The sequence below is a fragment of the Crocodylus porosus genome, unplaced genomic scaffold, assembly GCF_001723895.1.
Source record: "Crocodylus porosus isolate Cpor-Errol unplaced genomic scaffold, CroPor_comp1, whole genome shotgun sequence".
Taxonomy (NCBI): domain Eukaryota; kingdom Metazoa; phylum Chordata; order Crocodylia; family Crocodylidae; genus Crocodylus; species Crocodylus porosus.
The window spans coordinates 33,200,155-33,218,190 of record NW_017728917.1 but is presented as its reverse complement, the minus strand read 5'-3'; the positions used below and the strand labels follow the sequence as shown (position 1 = coordinate 33,218,190).

Sequence of the window (18,036 nt, the reverse complement as noted above, 5' to 3'; positions counted from 1 at the left end):
TTAAAAATGTCCATTTTCCATTAGCCACAACACAATGGTATCTGACAGCTCAGTAGCTTTGTTATATACAGAATAGTAACTTCATGGTACCTATGGTGTAACAACACGTTTTTTAATGGTTCTAAATAGTCAGTAATAGGCTTACTTGCATGTTTAAAGCAAAATGCATGCCTTGGTCTTCATGGCTAGGGCCAGACATTACACATAAACTGGTTTAAGTGATCAGAAACTGATTTAAGCCTGTAATAGAACTGTAATCAGTGCATATAAACCAGTTGGAAAATGGCCGAAACTGTTTTAAGATAAACGTGGTTGAATGTAGTATCAGACTTAACTGATTTGGGTCGAATTGGTTAATGCAATGTCTGCCCAGACCCCTTGGTGGTTTAAGATAAACCAGATGCCTCCAGCATCCTAGCATGTTCTCTGGCCTGGATGGGGCTCTCTGTTCCACAGCATGGCTGACTTCTCCCCTCTGTTCCCTGGCTGCAGCTCCAGCACAGACTGCGAGATGCTCCTCTGCTCCCCACCACCACTCCCTGCTAAGCAGAAATCCCTCCCTCCCCTCCGCTTTGCTGAAGATGTGTCTGTGTATTAGCTAGCAGACCACATGCTGGCTATGGTGAGTATTGAATCAACAGATATAATCAACAGGCAGAATCAACAGGTAGCTGGTAGTATCTCTCTGTTGTTTTCTTAATGTGGTGATAAACACTATTATCAATTCCCTGCTGAGTTAATTAGAGTATCCTGCCCGGGTCTGGTCACACCAACCCTCTGCTCAGTGCTGTGGATGGGATGGGAGGGTTGCTCTAGTGCCCTCCATCTTCTATCCTGAGCCACTGCAGGCATGTGGTTGCATGTCTGGGATGTCTGTGGAGTTACAAACTAGTTCAGCCTAGCCAGGTTAGACTAACCTAAAAAGACTGAATCAATTCAGTCTCAGACTTTTCGAATGCCTATCCCTAACTCATAAGACTGAATCTGAAGTTAGCCATATCACAGGGAGCTGACAATAAATTGGCAAGAGAGGGACAAAGGTTGCACAAAACAACACTGGAGTTATTTTGTTGTTTGCAGTGTGTAACAAAGCTTAAGAGAATGCTCCCAGAGAATGAACCAACCATGTACCATGTGTGCGTCTTCATCATGTGCTTACATTGTAAAACATGACATTACATCTGAAAACAGCTGGAGCATGATGTTATGAACGTCAAGTGGCAGAAAGCCTGGCACTTTTACAGTCTGGTTTAATGTAACAATAATGTTACAAGGGGGGGGGGGGAGTGTTGTTGGGCCTTTTTTACACATCTGAGAACAAGCAGGATAATTACTATTTTGCAGTAATTTTGTTAATTGTGTAATGTGACAAGTATAAAAGCAATCTGTCAGCTTGGGAATACAGCAGGGGGGAGGGATGTTTGGGCAAAGGGTACTGACTGTACTGTAACCAATGGACAAAGCTTATTTATCTGAATAGCTGTGTACCTACCAGTAAAGTGTTGGGGAATATTAATGACTTTTGGTTTCATTGCTAGGTTTATACAGCTCTGGTCAGTATGCAACAGACTGTTGCTTACTATTTTTATAACCAGTTCCTATTGAAAGACTGTTGTAGCATCATCTTAGGTGGTCCAGGTTTTTTTGTTCAATTTGCATTGATACTTCTATCTTCCTTGTGAGTAGAAAAGGTCAAACAGTTAATGAACTTATTTAAAGGAATATCAAGTCCTATTCTAAACAGAAATGCAGCCCTGACAACATTAGGTTCTGAGCCAAAGGCCCATTTCGTTGCCATAGTTCTCCTACCGAGAAACCCATTTTCTAGATAATAAAGTGAGCACTCAAGTGGGAGGGGGGGAGAAGAGGGAGATGAGAGAAAGGGGCAGAAACCTCTCTATAAACAACCTATCACAAAACATTGTTAAGTACGAGCAAGTACACAGTAATTTCTACTGAAGTCACCAGCATTCTCTTCTAGCTTTTCATATTCCAGAAAATAATTTTCTAGGAAAACAGGAATGATATGAGCTCTTTCTATAGATGCTAAAGAACAGCATTTAATATAACTGCTGCAAACAAAGCATTTGCAGATTTTTTGAGACTGTCAATCTGTGACAGGTTGAACGGAGAAGAACAGAAAAGCATGTAACACAATTCTGAATGTCAATCACAAAGTAAATCTTTCTTCAAAAGAGATCCTTTTAAAATTAATTACAAAATGAGAGAGCATTATTTCCCTTCACCCAGTCTGATGATTGAAAGAAAAAAGCTAAGTTTTCTTCCTTCACTTGAGCAGTATTTGCTTCTATTTTACAAAGTCATGAGCAAAGAGATCCGTTCTGATTCTTAAGTCTCAAAAGTGGAAAGAGAAGTGTATTGTTTTTTGTCTGGTAAGCCTTTGCTTCAGTTATCAGCTTCTGTTGTCCTGAAAAATGAAAGCCCTGTGAACTGAAAGCATCTGTCCCTTGCTTTTATAAAATATACACACAAACAAACGAAACCTAAATACTCAGAAAAAGCACATAAAACTAAATTAGACTCTTCTCTGTACCCTCTTACACCAAATGTTCAGTGTGTGAAGTGATTTGCATCACTGTGATGCAACAAGTTCTGAAGATGCGTGAGCTGAGAGCTTTCACTTCCCAAGACTTGTGGAAAGGCAGTGGGTCAGAAAAGTTTTGTCTTCACCTTACCTAGCTTAACCATGCAGTAGTATATCACCTTGGAACAACCATATGCAGTAAATGTTGAAGCACAGCAAGGAAATGGAAGCGTGATTGAAAAGCAAACCACTATGACAATCTTAGCCCATACTTGGTGTTATTTGGAAATAATTCACAAGTGTAGCTGAGTGCACAGATGCAACCCCATCATGACAATGGCCATTACAACTTATTGGGTAAGCATTGGAATGGCTAATTAAATGCCTATTGTATAATTAGCTACAATTTTTAAAAAAGCATTGAACATGTAGTAAGTATTAAAAAAAACAAAATAAAAACAGAGCATACCTGGGATCCCTACAAAGGACACAAACGGTCTCCTCAGAAGTATTTGATGGAACATACCAATCTACCCTTAGCCCTTCTATCACTGTAACCACAGCTTGGTGTTTCATGGGGCTGTGCAAGGCTTCGAACCATGCTTTGGATCTGGAGAAGCTTTGGATGCTTTGGCATCTGAAGCAGCATGTCCAGAACAAAGCACTGGCTTCATTAGGCTTTCCGAAGCAGATCACAGCTTCTGAAGCGCTTCGGAAAAGCTTTGGAGCCACTTTGGAGATCCGGCCATAGGGTATAATGAGGAATCAATGAAATATCTATAACTTTGTTTTTTCTTGTCTGATTTTGATGAGATGTGCAGAAGTGGTAGCCCCTGGTGAGAGCATGAAGTCTGCCAAGTTTCAAGAAGATCTATACAGGGGTTCAGGGGGAACTGGACCCCAAAGAAAACTCATGTCAGGTCTATGTGTTACAATACAGGGGGGTGAAAACTGCAGGGGTGGTGACCCCTGCTGAGGCCACAAAGCCTGCCAAGTTTCAAGGAGATAAGTGCAGGGATTTGGCATCAAGCCATACATTAAAAACCTCCAAGGATGGAAATTCTACCACTTCTCTAGGTAACCCATTCCAGTGCTTGACTACCCTCCTACTGAGCAAATGTTTCCTAATATCCAACTTAAACTTCTCTTGCTGCAACTTGAGACCATTGCTTCTATTTCTGTCATAGTTGAAGGATTCTATCAAATCCCCAGCTCCTCCCCCAGTCTTCTCTTCCCCAGACTAACTATGCCCAACTCCCTCAGCCTCTACTCAGAAGTCATGTGCCTCAGCCCCTGAACTGTTTCCGCTGCCCTTCCCTGGACTCTCTCCAACTCATCCACATCCCTTCTCTTTGTGGGGGGCTCATAACTAGATACTGAACTCCAGATATGACCTCACCAGTGCTGGCTGGGTCCAGGGTTCTTGTCTGGCCTCATTACACTGTGTTGGGCCAGGTATTGTTTAAAATCTTCAGGTGTTTTGATCATACCACCCTCGGGTATTTTTAGATGTGTTCTAAGAAGTGGGCGTGGGACACTTTAATGAGCACAGCTCTGAGAGCCATGCTCATTAAAAGTGCCTGGAGTGTCAAATGTATCAGTGTCCCCACTCTGAAAAATAGCAGCAGGGTGCTTTAAACTAAAAGTCATCTAATGTGCTTTAGTTTAAATCACCCTGCCACCATTTTTCAGCATGGGGACTCTGATACACATGATGCTGGAATCTGCTGAGCCATAGTAATTACCATGCTTCAGCAAACTCAATTAATTGAGTTTTCTTTCATTCACTGTAATACAGTGCATTGGAGCAGCCTCCCTGCATGTGCATAGAAGCCCTTCATTAATGATTTGGAGAAATGGACTGAGAGAAAACTTAACAAATTTGTGCCAACATCAAGTTGGCATCCCCAATGAGCACTTTTTGGGGTTGGCAGTCATCCCTATCTGATGAAGTTCTCGTACTACCGCTTTCAGATGACACAAATGATGGAACCAAGATAGTGAGTAGATTACAATGTCATCAGTATAGGCGGTGGTTACATTATGTGCTGTCTGAGTATGGTCTACGAGGCACTGAAAGATAGCAGCAGCCCCATGGAGGCCAAATGGCATCTTGTAAATTTGAATAAACCCCATGGCGTGCCGAAGGCAGTTTTCTGTGGTCCTTGGCAGCCATAAGTATTTGTCAATACCCCTTTGACATATCGCTTTTATATATGTAACGAGCTTGGCCTATTCTCTCTAAAAGTTCTTCTACATGGGGCATAGGGAATGCATCAAACCTGGCAATTTCGTTCACCCTCCTGAAGTCTATGCATATTCTCAAGGACCCATCAGCTTTAGGTACTACTACAGATGGTGGGAGGGTATAATGACCCCTTGGTCTAGCATCTTCCACATTTCCTAACGTACCCTTGCCTGGAAATGGCGAGGAATGGGTCTTCATTTTTCTCGTACGATGGTTCCCACTGGGGTGTTAATCTTGTGCCTCACATCTTTTGCCTTCCGGGGCCTTTCGTTAAATGCATCACTAAATCCTTCTATAAGTACTTGTAACTGCTCATGTTGCTCCCTACTAAGTTCTGCCCCCTGTTCTACCTTCCTATGCTGTGCTACCCCTCTTGGCAGGTTGTCTGCTTCAGGTCCCACCTCCTCAGGACAGTACTCTGGACTTAGCATACAGCCCTCTGGTTCCTGCCAGGCTTTCAGCAGGTTAATGTGATAAATCTGTCACTCCCTCCAGTGCCCTGGGTGGTACACTTCATAATCTATGGGGCTGGCCTCTTTTATAATCTCAAATGGCCCCTGCCATTGTGTCAATAATTTGTCTGCCATTGTGGGGAGTAATAAGAGGACTTTGTCTCCTACCTGGAACTCCCTGACACATGCTTGTTTGTCATACTCTTGTTTTTGCCTCTGTTGAGCCTCTGCCAGGTTCTCTTGGGCCAATTCCCTGGCTTTTCTAAGCCTGTCTACCATGTCTTGTCTATGTCGCTGAATTCTGACTTCTGGCCTACCCATACTCTTCCTTTCTTCCCTTATTTCTTGCAATAAGCCCCTGAGTTTATGTCCAAATATTAAATCAAACAGGGAAAACTTTGCGGATGTCTAGGACATCTCCCATAATGCAAAAAGGAGGGGTATCAAAATTATAGTTTCATAGTAGTTGGTAGGGTCAGAAGGGATCTGAGCATATCATCAAGTCCTACCCCTTGCCATGGGCAGGAAAGAATACTGGGGTCAAATGACCCTGGCCAGGTGATTATCTAGCCTCCTTTTGAACACCCCCAAGGTAGAAGTGAGCACCACTTCCCTTGGAAGTTGGTTCCAGATCCTAGCCACCCTGATTGTGAAGTAGTGCTTCCTGATAACTAACCTGAAACAACTCTTAGTCAACTTGTGGCCGTTATTCCTAGTTACTCCTGGTAGCACTTGGGGGAACGGGGACTCTCCTGTTCCCCACTAGTCCCTCCTGTTGAGTTTATAGATGGCCACAAGATCCCCCCTTCAGTCTTCTCTTGTGGAGTCTGAACAGATTCAGGTCCTGTAGCCTCTCCTCGTAGGGCCTCCCCTGCTGGCCCCTGACCATGTGAGTGGCTCTCCTTTGGACCCTCTCCATGTTGTCCACATCCTTCCTGAAGTGTGGCGCCCAGAACTGGATACAGTACTCCAACTGCAGCCTGACCAGTGTCGCATAGAGGGGGAGGATCACTTCCTTGGACCTGCTCATGATGCATCTGTGGATACATGACAAGGTACAGTTAGCCTTACTGACCGTGTCCTCACATTGGAGGCCCATGTTCATCTTGGAATCAGTAATGACTCCAAGATCCTTTTCTGCCTCTGTGCTGAATTAGGTCCTACCTCCATGGTTCTTCTTGGGCACAGGGTTTGATCATACCATTTAAATGTTCCACTAGATCATTGGTCTGTAGGTGATAAATGGATGTACATAATTGCTGTATTCCCAGTACTTGACACATGGCGTTAATAACCCTGGCTATAAAGTTTGTACCCTGGTCAGTAAATATTTCTCTAGGGACTGCTACCCTAGATATCCACTTTATCAGTTCTTCAGAAATTCAGGGTGTGGTTGCCAATCCAAAGACTACTACCTCTGGGTAGCGGGTTGCGTAGTTTACTACAACCAGTATGTACTGGTACCTGGCACTGCTTTTCATTAAGGAGCCCACAATATCTAATGCTATTCTATCGAAAAGTATCTCCATACGGGGCATCACTTATAATTGTGCTCTCAGCAGCTGTCTTTCTTGCACCCTTTGGCATTCAGGGCAGCCCCACTGCCATGTGATCTCTTCCCTCATTCTGGGACAGAAAAACCATTGCTCACTTTTGAAGAGAGTCTTCTGTCTCCCAAAGTGGCCTCCCATAAGAGTGGTGTGTGCCAATTCCCATACTCATCTACAGAAGGGATGTGTCCAGTCACCTCTGACCAGGCACTTTTTTACTCTATATAATAGAGTTGGTTCTGCTCATGTCCATCTCCAGGAAAGGTTCCCCCCATGCCTACCACACACCCAGAGACCAGTTTTGTCCAAGACAACAGACATTATATGAAAACTTAAAACATAGATCACCTTCCCAGTAATACCCTCCTAGCCACAATGGATGTTACTGGCTTATATACCAACATCCCACACAAGGATGACATTCAAGCCTGCCTTACATATCTACAAGAGCAAGATTATAAGTCAGAGTAGAGACTTCAAGATATTATTGAACTTATATACTTCATCCTCACATAAAACAACTTCAGTTTCAATAACCAACACTTTCTCCAGACCATGGGTACAGCTATAGGCACCAAAATGGCCCCACAATATGCTAACTTTTTTATGGCCCACCTGAAAGAAGCATTTCTCAAGAACGGCATCATCAAACCCATGCTATACCTAAGATATATTGGTGACATCTTCATCATTTGGACCAAAAACTTGCAGTCTATGATGGATTCATTACCATCACTAATTCAATAATCAGCACCTTTCCACCAGGCTACCTCTTGAATACTCCAGCACTAAGATTTCCTTTTTAAACACTATATGATGAATATTCAGAATGGTTAGATAGAAACCACCACATACAAAAACCCCATGGCCCAATATACATATCTATACAGAACCAGTAATCACCCTAAACACACCAAGAAAGCTGTAATTTACAGCAAACCCTCTGAATTTTCACTGAGAACAATACCCACGATTGCCACCTCACAAATTTCAAAGGGCTTTCACCCAACAAGGAAACACCTCCACAGAGATAGATGTCACTTTTGAAAGAGCTACCAAAATACCACAGGAATAATCACTGCAGTACAAAAAGAAAATCCGCATGAATTGCGCACCATTAGCTATGACACACCATCATTCCCGGAACCTATACCTAAAATTCTCAAACAATTGCAGCCCTGTAACACATTGGGGTCCCAGGGGTGGCTGTGACACACCCTGGTGGCTCTGCAACTGTGCCTTGCTCTGCCCCAGGAGGCTTTCCTGTCTCTTTTGCCATGCCTTGGTGTTATTTATCATATATAGGGAAGCTGCCCACAGGCCTTTCCTAGGCTTCAGTCTCCCTGAACCCCATCAGTTTCTGCCTGTGCCCAGGCCCCTCACTGGGTTTTACTCTTATCCGCTGTGCCCAGCAGGGCACCCAAAGCCTTACGGGCTAATTGTGTGGCGCTAAATCCTTCCTTTTATCACACCCCATGCCTTGCAGGAGTTCTAAAAATGTTGTCCCCTCTGTTGGGACTTCAGCCTCCTTGGCCTCTTAAACTAGCTAGGCATCCTATCCTAGGCCCACTGTTTCAGATCTGGCTTTGAGGCAGTCGCCATGCCCATGGCCCCTGTCTGCCAGGCCCCAGGCCCCTGTGTGGCTACACTTTCTCTGGCACCAGGCCTCTGGCCCTGTCTCTGTACCTTCTCTGGCACTGATCCTCTGGTCCATGCCTGGCTGCACCTCTCTCTCTTTACCCACTCTGGGCTAAAGAACTACTTGAGCCTCAAATCTGTCCCTGGCAGGGTTTGAAGCAGTCAAGTATCCCCTGGGCAGTAATGAAGCTGCCATACCTCCCTTTCCAGCCTCATTCCAAATCATGTGTGTAACAACAACATAACATAAGCCCCTGGGTTATAACATAATAATAACAAAGTAACAGACCTCTGTCTCTTTAAGCAGGCAAACCTTTATCCCTAGCATCGTGTGCCTCCTAGCCAGGGTACCTCGCAAGTTCCCTAAGCCTCCTTGTTCATGTAGGTAACAAACAGTCGGCCCAGCATCCCTGGGTGGCTGCTCTGGGCAGGGGCTCCTTGCCCTGTGGCAGCCAGGGAGAACTCCCCTGCACCCACCCACCAAGGCAGCCTCAGCCTTGTGATTATAAGCTCCCAGGGCCCTGCCTACATCCGGTCTGTGACTGCTGGATCTGGCTGCTAATTGCCCCATTAGCCCTGTTTCCCAGCAACTGGCAGTTGCTGCCCACTGCCTTGCCTGAAGAGCTTCCTGGATGGGCTGCTTTTATCTTGAAGTAACAGGGAGCCCAATGTTACAAACCCATACTAGAAGAAGACCCAATTCTCAAAGAGATTTTTTCAGAACCACACATCCTAGCCTTTAAAAAAGCACTGAACCTTGCTAACCTCATTACCACATTACCAGAAGGAAACTTCCTATGGCCCAAGCTACACCTAGTGAAACTAGGCCATGCCAAGACAAGACATGTAAAACGTGCCAAGACATCTCCACCACTCCTACAATAACTACACCCTACAACAGAACTATCACCATTCTTGGATCTTACACCTGCACCTCCAGAACTGTAATATATCTCATCCAGTGCACTAAATGCCCTGATGGGAAACACGTAGACGAGAACAAACAGCAGCTGTGTACCAGAATGAACACAAACTGAAAATCCGTTGAAGATAAAAATATCCAATTATCTGTGGGCATACACTTTTCACAAGATAATCAGTCTCTCTCCAATCGTTCAGTTCTAATCCTCAAAAGGAATTTACAAAACACGTCTAGTAGATGAGTCTATGAACTTCACTTAATAGATCTACTGGGTACAACAAAACATGGACTACATATAGACATTGGATTTATAGCACATTTTAACTTATCTGCCATCTGAAAACCCCAGGTAACCTCTTTACAATTTACTAGCTACATTCTTTCACCAGGTCAGTATCCCCATTTCTCTCCCCACCCTACCACCCACCTATTGTCTACCACGCATTTGCATTTTCACAGACCTGCATCTTTGCATATTGGCTTCTAATCTACCTAGGAGAGCACCTAAACCAACAGCAGACTCTTTCCAATGCCTGAAGAAGGGTATTTGTTCTCAAACCTTGCAAAGAACAATTTTTCAAACTATTTAGTTGATCTAATAAAAGATGTCACATAAGATGTTTATATGTTAATGCAAGAAGTACTAAAATAGTTTCTTTGATTGTTTATATGATCTGTACCGTTTGGTAAAATGGAGCGCTTGTTTAGCAAGGCCCATGAATTTATAAGGACACAAGAGGCTGCATGTTTTAAACAGGAAAATGAAACTGTAAAAAAATCAACCAAACAAGTCTTATACAATAGTAAAGTTCAAGAAAAGCATACATAATATTTTAATTCCTATTTTCCTTGAAAAATGTAAACATAATTAATGTTATAATTAACGTTGTATGGTGTGTAATCCACATTAGTAATTTAGGGCATTTTTGCCACAACCTAGCATTTGGAATTTTACTGACTTGGAGTACCATTTTTCTACTTTCACGTTGCATTTTTATTCTGAAAAATGAAGATAAACAATTTTCTTCCAGAACATTAATTTTATGTAACACAATAACTAGAGTTTTTATTTTTTAAAAAGCATTGAATTACTATAAAATTGTAACTTGGGATGGATTTCAACCTTTGCTGAATTAACTGTCATTTAAAAAAATGTACTATTGTTAAAATCCAATAGAGATTTGAAGTTGATGTTATTTTTTTTCCTAACATGCATATTTGATACCCTGCTATTCAGTGACATTTACAGAATGTAAGAAGGAAAAGAATCCTTGAACTGGCTTGGGGCCAGTCACCTGGCTTGGAGCTAGATGATAGTGTTCTATAACTAATACCTGGATATCCAGATTTTAGCATCCTCTCAGACCTCAATACTATGAGATTAAAAACACTAAAATGTTTTGACACTTCACTGCAAGTTGTTTAATAAGAAAGAGGATTAGGCATAAGACCTTTTGCAAGATTTGAATTTCAGCCCCATGAAAATCAGGTTTCCCTGGCTGAGCTGAGGTTTTGAAACACAGCATAGGCTCATACTACACGGTACAGCACAGACTCAAATCACAAAGTAACCTTCTGGGTCAACTGAACATTAACATATAATGGAGGTAAATTAATTTTTCGTGGAAAGATGAATGCAGTGATTGATGTAGAAGAGTGATTCTCAAGCAGGGTGCTGTGGCATGCAGGGGTGCCGTGTGCTTCTTTGAAGGGTACTATGAGCAATGTTCCCTCTAAGGAGTAGCGGTCTGTAAGAGCGCCGCTTTGGTCCATGAGCGCACCGCTTCAGTCTGTGAGCACACCACTTCGGTCCTGCTTCCCTCTTTTGGCCCAGTCTGTTGGTAAGTGTCCCTAAGGAGAGTGTAATTGTTTTGTTTGCCATTGAAACATGGTGCAGAAAAGTAGAGCTTTCCTGGTTAGTTACCTTTTATAAATGTAAATTTATATATATTTTAAATAGGCTCCAAATTCATCTCTGGTTGCACATTTAACATTAATCTTTCTTTCCTTTAAGTTACATGGTGCTTCTTGTGTTATTGTATAACAACGTCACCAGTTGAGCCACTAACTTAGCATTGGGAGCTGAGTAAGTACTATAATGGTGTTTTATTTCAGCACAAAATCCATCTGGTCTTGCAGCTTTTTAAGAGTGAAAAAAATGTCTGGGGGGTGGGTATGAGAAGGTCCTCTCTCCCCTAACAGAAAATAATATAAATAACACTTGCAGGTTTTTAGCATCTTTATTTTGGAATCTCCAAGCACTTCATCAGCAGGTCAGTCCACGAGTGCCATCCCAGGTGTCATCCTGGCTGGGGGCTGGGCATGAGGGCTGGGGCGGGCTCCGCTGGCTCCAGGGAAATGCTCCGCTTCCCAGCCCTGATGTCATGTGCCTCCTCAGTCCCCAAGGCGATGTGGGGGTGTGGAGCAGTTCTCCGGAGCCAGTGGAGCCCACAGAGCAGTTCCTCAGAGCCAGAAGAGCCCTTGCCAGCCCCTGTCCCACCTCGGGGAGGAGCCGCTACCTGCCCCAGAGTGAGGAGCTTACCTTAAACTCCACGCATCACCACTCCAAGCCCAGCACAGGCCCAGAAGAGGCACTGTATTAGTTGGACCCAGCTCACCCAATGTCTGTATAGATCGTTATCTTATATCTTATATAGATATCTTAAGATATAGATGTATCTTATATAGATATAAGACACTCTCATTGACCTAAAGGAACAGACTCCCACCTTCAGCTTCCTCTGTGAAAAAATGAAGTTTATTTTCTACCTATGGGGACTTTTTATCAACTTTAATTTTTCCTGAACCTGAGGAGGGCATGTATACCCGAACCTTGCAGAAAGTGTTTTGGGGTATTTTTGCGATTTCTTAGTTGGTCTAATAAAAAGTATCATCTCTGAACCAAGAGTTCTAGAATTTTGCATTTCTATATAGATCAGGCACTTCAGTGGGGCTTTTTTGGTAGCTGAATCAGCTATTAGATAAAAGTGCCACTGAAGTGCCTGATCTACATAGAGGCTACAAAACTGGGTTAAACCATCACACAGTTTCTTCCAGTAAAGCACAGTTTGGGGTTTTTTTTAATGTCTGTAAGCAGTGCAGCTGTGCAAAATGGCTGTGTTTCAATTCAGTTTTGGATTCTGTTGTTTTAGAGTACAGTGATTCATTTTGGTGTTTCGGATTACTGTCCTGTTCCATTTTGGCTGAATCTGTTTTGAACAGGCTACAAGCTTCACACAGCCCTAGTGCCACCCCTGCACAGCCCCATGTTGCCGGCGCAGCACAGGGCAGGAAGTGGTAGTGAGGAGACCCTCAGTGCAGAGCTCTGCTCCCTGCAGAACTGAGTCATGTGGCAGGGACCAGCAGCCTTGCTCACCACGCTGCGTTGCTTCCCTGCTACGCAATCCGGCGTGACAGAGATCAGAGATCCATGCGGGGGTCTTCTCACCTGCACAGAGGGCAGCATCCCTCCTCCTCCCCCAAATGAGCCACCCATGATCCTATCCTACTCCCCGCTAGTGCAGGGGGGCAGCGGTGGCAAGGGGACCCCGGCACGGATCTCTGCTTCCTGTGGAGCCAGGCCACACAGCAGGGGCCAGCTGTTTCCGGCTCTGAAATTCCAAAATTTTTGGAAACATTTCTGAAACATTTTGGATGCCTCGTTTCATTTGGGAGATGTTTCAGAGCCTTCTGTTTTAATTCAGATTCCATGTTTCAGGTGATGAAATGGCCCAAAACACTTCTGAAATGAAATGGCTGCTGAAATTTCATGCAGCCCTAGTAAGCAGCTGTCTTAGAGTGATTTTGGAACCACTGTAATTATTCCATTATAATTTCTTTTGGCCTGATATTTTACATGGTTGGTTTATGCTAGAAAAAATTATTATACGGAATACATACAGCTAATCAATGACTTGCATCCTTTGCCTTGGGTAATCAAATTAATCTGTGCCAAATTGCATTCTGAATGTGAGTGAGAGTGGCTTTAAGAGTGGCTCCTATAATCTGAGCCTTCTGGAAGTGATCACAATTAAGTGGTCACAATTAAGATTCTGGCTACTGTTGTCATGTCTGCATACAAAATTGAAGTCTGCCTCCAGCTCAACGTCATGTTTCAGATTTAAAATGATCATTACACAGTTTTGAAGTTGCTAGATGGCTGTAACCAAGATCCAACATCGTGAATTGAGTATGGCAGTGGTAGTAAACTATGCAGTAGCCAATGTGGTGCTTCTAAACTACCCAGCAGCAAGCCCAAACACTGTAATGGTCTAAGTTCTGGAATGTCCTCTGTGGAATTACTAAAGCTGGTGATAATTACCAGTGACATTAGAAATCCTGAATTTGTCACACTAGACACATCTCTTAGTGTTTCAGTGTATGAATAACACTTTTGGCTTACAGGACTGGGGTGCAATTTAACTTCAGCTGAGATAATGTTTTACCATGATACTCTAAAGTTGAAGCCAAATGATAATTGCTAGGCAGGTGACCTTAATATCTATTATTAATATTAACTATAAGAAAACGTGTCAAATTATAAGTTTGCCAATTTATGCAAATCTCATGTTTCTTTCACTGTTACTATCTCTCATCTCCATTGTCTATTGCATACACTTTATGCATTTTGTTTTAACATAGACTGCAAGTTCTCTAGTAGAAGACCTGGGTCTTAGAGGAGTCAGAAATTGCAAGCCTCAGCACCTTACAAAATTGGACCATTAAAAGAGAAAAAAAGAGGTACCTGCCTCTTCCACCAAAGGAGAATATTTGCTATTTTTTTCCTTTGGAAAAGAAGCAGTATGGAAGCACTTCAACTTATTGAACATATTTTTTAAAAATCTACCATTTGCTTCTTCTACCCCTAAGTTGATGGAGAATTTTAAAGGCACAAAAAACAGTCAGGAATATAACTCTCCTACGCAGTCAAAGGGAAATGGGTGTCTTATCATTATTTGTGACTGAAAATCTTCCACTCTAATTTCCTAAATGCTTAAGTTTTTTGTGAATATGGGACTTGGGTTTTTAAGCATACTGAAAACTTTTTTTTTATAGTGTCCCAATCCTGCATACTCTCTAATTATAAAATTCCATGAAAGTCAAATAAAAAGTTGCTGAGATGTGCTAGCACAGGCTCCAAAATAATGCATCCATTGAAAACTGCACATATTCATCTAAACTGAACATATTTATCTGAACAGGATCAAGTAGCATGCTGACATTAAAATGGGTATTCATTGATAATTCTGGCTGCTAGCTTAAGTCATTTCACATATCCTTAATAGGTCTATTTCTCTTCATTTAACAAAACACACGCAAAACTTAAGTAACTGATGATAAAAATGATTTTACAGTATATAGCCCTGTGGAGTGTAACAGGGGGCTTCTGGCCCATTACTTCAAGCAGGGCTGGCCTGTCCTATCCCGCAAAACCTGTGCCCACAGGGGGCCTCACAGCTAAGGGGCTTCCTGCATACAGCCGCTCACCACCGCCTACCCCACTGACATCGTCGCCACCACCTTCTTCAGCCACTCGCCACCCCACTCCTCCGCTGCCAGCTTCTTCGAGGCAGGCGGCTCCAAGAGTATTTCTTGCAGGGGGCCCAAAAATTGTGAGCCAGCCCTGACTTCAAGAGAGGGAAAAAATACCAGAAGAGCACTGTAATCAGTGTGGAGTTGAAGCAAAGTTCATAGATTCATAGATGCTAGGGTCAGAAGAGACCTCAACAGTTCATTGAATCCAACCCCCTGCCTAGGCAGGAAAGAGTGCTGGGGTCAGATGACCCCAGCCAGATGCCTATCCAGCCTTTTCTTAAAGACCCCCCAAGGTAAGGGAGAGCATCGCCTCTCTTGAAAGCTCATTCCAAATTTTGGCCACCCTTATCATGAAGAAGTTTTTCCTGATATCTGGCCTAAATCTGCTCTCTGTCAGTTTGTGCCCATTGTTCCTTGTTACTCCAAGAGGCACCCTGCTGAACAGAGCATCTCTGATCCCTTGCTGAGTCCCCCTGATGAATTTGTAGGTGGCTACAAGATCACCTCTCAGCCTTCTCTTGCAGAGGCTGCAGAGGTCCAGGTCTCTCAGTCTCTCCTCATAGCCCATAACCATTTGAGTAGCCCTCCGCTGGACCCTCTTAAGTCTATCAACATCCTTCTTCAAGTACGGCACCCAAAACTGGATGCAGTACTCTGACTGGTCTGACCAGTGCCGCACAGAGGGAAAGTATCACCTCCTTGATTCTGTTTGTCATGCCTCTGCTGATGCATGATAAATTGTGGTTAGCTTTGCTGATGATTTCGTTACACTGACGACTGATGTTCATAGATTCATAGATGTTAGGGTCAGAAGGAACCTATTAGATCATCGAGTCTGACCCTCTGCCCTGGGCAGGAATGAGTGCTGGGGTGAGATGACCCCAGCCAGGTGTCTGTCCAATCTCCTTTTAAATTCCTCCAAGGAAGGGGACAGCACCTCCTCCCTTGGAAACTTATTCCACATGTTGGCAACACTCACTGTAAAGAATTTTTTCCTGATGTCCAATCTGAATTTGCCGTCTTCTAGTTTGTGGCCATTATTTCTAGTTCATAGATTCTTAGATTCATAGATAGTAGAAACAGAAAGGACCCCGAAGGATCATCATGTCTGCCCCCCTGCCCCAGGCAGGAAAAGGACTGAGATCAGACAACGCCAGCCAGGAGCCTATCTAGCCTCCTCTTAAAGACCTCCAAATTAGGTGATAGTACCACCTCTCTTGGCAGCCCATTCCAGATTCTGTGAAAAATCCCTTCCTGTGAAAAATTTCTTCCTAATGTCTAACCTGAATCTACTCTCCATTAGTTTGTACCCATTATTACTAGTTACTCCTAGGGGTGCGCTGGTAAATAGCGCATCTCCATCTCTCTGTTGTCCTCCCTTGATAAACTTATAGGCTGCTACAAGGTCTCTCCTCAGATGGTTCTTGTGAAGGCTGAAGAAATCCAGATCTTTCAACCTCCACTCGTAAAGTTTTGTATGGAGGCCACTAATCATATGAGTGGTCCTCCTCTGGACCCTATTCAGATTCTCTGCATCCCTCCTGAAGTACAACGCCCAGAACTGGATACAGTACTCCAACTGCGGCCTGACCAATGCCACATAGAGGGGAATCTGTTGGTCACGCATCTGCTAATACACCATAAGGTGCGATTGGCTTTGTTGATGGCTTTGTTATACTGTCAGTTCATGTTCATCTTGGAGTGAACTATGACTCCAAGATCTCTCTCAGTCACTGAGCTGCTGAGGAGGTCATCCCCCAACCTATAGGTGTGCTGGGGATTCCTCCTTCCTGGGTGGAGTACCTTGCATTTGTCTTTGTTGAATTGCATACTGTTTTGTCCTGCCCATTGACTCTACCTGTCCATCATTTCTCTTGCTGGGACTTCCAAATGTGCTCTTTAATGATTTTTCCAGTGTTTTCCCAAGGGTAGAGGTAAGACTGACTGGCCTAAAGTTACCCAGCTCATCCCTTCTCCCCTTCTTAAAAATGGGCACCATGTTGGCCCTTTTCTAGTCCTCAGGGACCTGGCCGGAGCACCATGAGTGCTCAAACAGCCGTGCCAGTGGCTCAGCTATGACACTGGCCAATTCCTTCAGCACCCATGGATGGAGGTCATCCAGGCCTGCTGACTTGTAGCCATCCAGCCCCTCCAAGTGCTCCTTAACTAAGTCAGCACTAACCATTGGCAGTCTAGTTCCTTCTGGACATCTATCTATGTTCAAATTGGGGGAATTGTCTTGGCCAGTACTTAGGAATACTGAAGTGAGGAAGTCATTGAAGAGCTTTGCCTTTTTTCCTGTGTTGGCCACCAACTGTCCTGATTTGTCCTGCAGGGGCCCTATGTTACTCTATGGCTTCCTTTTGCTCGTTATGTATCTGTAGAAGGACTGTTTATTGTCCTTGATTGTTGTAGCCAGCCTAAGCTCCAGTCCTGCCTTGGCCTGCCTAACTGATTCCTTAGAATGGTGCTCCAGAGAGGTATATTCCTCCTTGGAGGCTGCCCCCTGCTTCCACTGCCTATACATCTCTTTTTTTGCCTCCAGTCTTTTCTGGAGTTCCCTGTTCAACCAAGGGGGATTTTTAGTCCCCTTGCCCACTTTCCAGTGTAATTGAATAGTCTCCTTTTGTGCCCCAAGGATCATGCCCTTGAGAAAACGCCAACCCTCCTGGACCCCCATATGCTCGATGCTCTTGAGTTCAGCCACTTCACTAACTAGCCTTCTACGTTTACTAAAATTGGCCCTTCTGAAGTTTAACACTTTAGCCTTGCTGGTTATTTTTCCACCCTTCTTTGGACTGTAAATTCAACCAAATGATGGTCACTATCTCCTAGGCTACTGTGCACTCACAGGTTACCCTGTTGCTAAGACTAGGTCTAGCAAGGCATTACCCCTGGTGGGACGGGGAATCTCCTGAGTTAGATGGATCTCCTGCACATAGTTTAAGAACCTACGTGAGCAGTTTGTTTTGGCTGTCTGCTCCTCCCAGCAGATGTCCAGGTAATTTAGGTCCCCCATGACCACTGCCTCCCTCACCTGAATGGCCTCTGAGTAATCGGTTCCTAGAGTCCACAAATTTCCTCAGAATCCTAGTATCAAGAACAATGAAGAATTAACATCCAACATAACAGAAAAGATCATGGAA

General features: G+C 43.7%; 1 long non-coding RNA gene across 1 annotated transcript in view; it reads right to left on the bottom strand.

The window, feature by feature from the left end:
- Positions 1–3,405: 3,405 nt before the first annotated feature.
- The window catches only part of LOC109311465, an 18,084-nt gene continuing 3,453 nt past the window's right edge, over positions 3,406–18,036 (bottom strand). The window contains exons 2-4 of the long non-coding RNA XR_002101514.1: positions 16,625–16,631; positions 4,747–4,752; positions 3,406–3,416 (exon numbers count right to left, since the gene is read on the bottom strand). This is a non-coding gene — a long non-coding RNA (uncharacterized LOC109311465). The remainder of the gene's footprint in view (positions 3,417–4,746; positions 4,753–16,624; positions 16,632–18,036) is intronic.